This window comes from Clupea harengus, chromosome 19 (genome assembly GCF_900700415.2).
Source record: "Clupea harengus chromosome 19, Ch_v2.0.2, whole genome shotgun sequence".
NCBI lineage: Eukaryota > Metazoa > Chordata > Actinopteri > Clupeiformes > Clupeidae > Clupea > Clupea harengus.
The window spans coordinates 2,399,677-2,402,176 of NC_045170.1; the positions used below are offsets into that span (position 1 = coordinate 2,399,677).

General features: G+C 45.6%; 1 protein-coding gene across 1 annotated transcript in view; it reads left to right on the forward strand.

Annotated features, from left to right (window-relative positions):
• The window catches only part of pleca (plectin a), a 174,165-nt gene that overhangs the window by 6,968 nt on the left and 164,697 nt on the right, over positions 1-2,500 (forward strand). The gene's annotated exons all lie outside the window — the stretch shown is intronic.

Sequence of the window (2,500 nt, forward strand, 5' to 3'; positions counted from 1 at the left end):
CAGATCACAGTGTTCAGATAACTCATCCCAGTTTAACTCATCCCAGTTCAACACAGTGTTCAGATAACTCATCCCAGTTCCACACAGATCACAGTGTTCAGATAACTCATCCCAGTTTAACTCATCCCAGTTCCCCACAGTGTTCAGATAACTCATCCCAGTTCCACACAGATCACAGAGTTCAGATAACTCATCCCAGTTTAACTAATCCCAGTCCCCCAGATCACAGTGGGAAGCTGCGACTGTAAGTTTCCCTGTTCAGTAATCAGGTACAGACCTGCCGCTGGTGTAATCCGCTGCTCTCACTCGAAACAGTATTGATCATATTGATCAGTGTAAGGCATGCCTCTTCCTCGCTCAGAACCCTCTAGTCATACTAATCATGGACGAGATTATGACTATTGCCAACAGAGGCTTCGTGAACACATCTACATTTGATTTATGATTATGAATTAGATGTTTAGTCACTTTGGATTATAGCGTCTGCTAAATAACTGAAGACGTTACAGAAACGCAGTATATGGTTTCCTGTTCTGTGTCTGAGCACCCTAGTCTATATGATGATTTCTCTAGCTGGAGTTTGAGTCGCACTGGTCCTCCAGTGAGAGAGAGTGTGTTTATAGTATCCCAGCAGCACCTCTCTCCCGTACGTGACCTCCTACAGAGTCTCACACCTGCCATGATGTCACCTTTACTCTTCGACTGTGCAGAAAGCACTCTTGGTCCAACTTACTCTTCGACTCTCTGTGCAGAAAGCGCTCTTGGTCACGTTTACGCTTCGACTGTGCAGAAAGCACTCTTGGTCACGCTTACTCCTCGACTCTCTGTGCAGAAAGCACTCTTGGTCACGTTTACACTTCGACTCTCTGTGCAGAAAGCACTCTTGGTCACGTTTACGCTTCGACTGTGCAGAAAGCACTCTTGGTCACGCTTACGCTTCGACTCTCTGTGCAGAAAGCACTCTTGGTCACGCTTACGCTTCGACTCTCTGTGCAGAAAGCACTCTTGGTCTCCGTTTACTCTTCGACTCTCTGTGCAGAAAGCACTCTTGGTCCAACTTACTCTTCGACTCTCTGTGCAGAAAGCACTCTTGGTCACACTTACTCTTCGACTGTGCAGAAAGCACTCTTGGTCACGCTTACTCTTCGACTCTCTGTGCAGAAAGCACTCTTGGTCACGCTTACTCTTCGACTCTCTGTGCAGAAAGCACTCTTGGTCACGCTTACTCTTCGACTCTCTGTGCAGAAAGCACTCTTGGTCACGTTTACGCTTCGACTGTGCAGAAAGCACTCTTGGTCACGCTTACTCTTCGACTGTGCAGAAAGTACTCTTGGTCACGCTTACTCTTCGACTCTCTGTGCAGAAAGCACTCTTGGTCACGTTTACGCTTCGACTGTGCAGAAAGCACTCTTGGTCACGCTTACTCTTCGACTCTCTGTGCAGAAAGCACTCTTGGTCACGCTTACTCTTCGACTGTGCAGAAAGCACTCTTCTTGGTCACGTTTATGCTTCGACTCTCTGTGCAGAAAGCACTCTTGGTCACGTTAACTCTTCGACTCTCTGTGCAGAAAGCACTCTTGGTCACGCTTACTCTTCGACTCTCTGTGCAGAAAGCACTCTTGGTCACGCTTACTCTTCGACTCTCTGTGCAGAAAGCACTCTTGGTCACGCTTACTCTTCGACTGTGCAGAAAGCACTCTTGGTCACGCTTACTCTTCGACTGTGCAGAAAGCACTCTTGGTCACGCTTACTCTTCGACTCTCTGTGCAGAAAGCACTCTTGGTCTCGCTTACTCTTCGACTCTCTGTGCAGAAAGCACTCTTGGTCACGTTTTCTCTTCGACTCTGTGCAGAAAGCTCTCGGTCTCTGGAACCATGGGATGCATTTCCATCTGCTGAATGGCTAATTACCCAGGAGACACTGCTGCCTGCTCCTGTTCAGTCACTGCATGAACGCACGGCAGACACGGCAGATACTTCCTGGCCTGGTTTTATCGGTTTTACAGCTGGGATGACCGTACCTAATCTTGGCTACACCTCCTGCCCTACAAGATCTGATGTCCGTGTCTGTTCGTGTAAAGTACTTTTTTAAAGTACCATTTTAGATTTGAGCATTTTAGCGTTTCACTTACAATTGAATTAAGGTTGGCAGAACTTGGTATTTAGGTCAGGCATCATCTTGGAGGGTGCATATATTCTGTAAATTGTTCTTCATATTCTCACAAGATAAATTGGCACTGTTATTTCTTACTGTAAGTTAGTTGATTTATTATTCTGATTTTTTTTATTGTCATTTTTGGCTTATTTCTTTTAATTAATTAGGAAACTGCCCAGTCTGTAGGCTATTCTAGTGGTAATTAATCTATGCCATGCTAACAAAGTTGTTAATGTCTGTGCTGTAATAAAAACACTTTGGCACGTGTTAAAATGTCTTCTGTGAACTGGTGCTTAGGCAAAAAAAGGCATCGATCCCTGACTCAGATCTCTGATCATCAGAACGA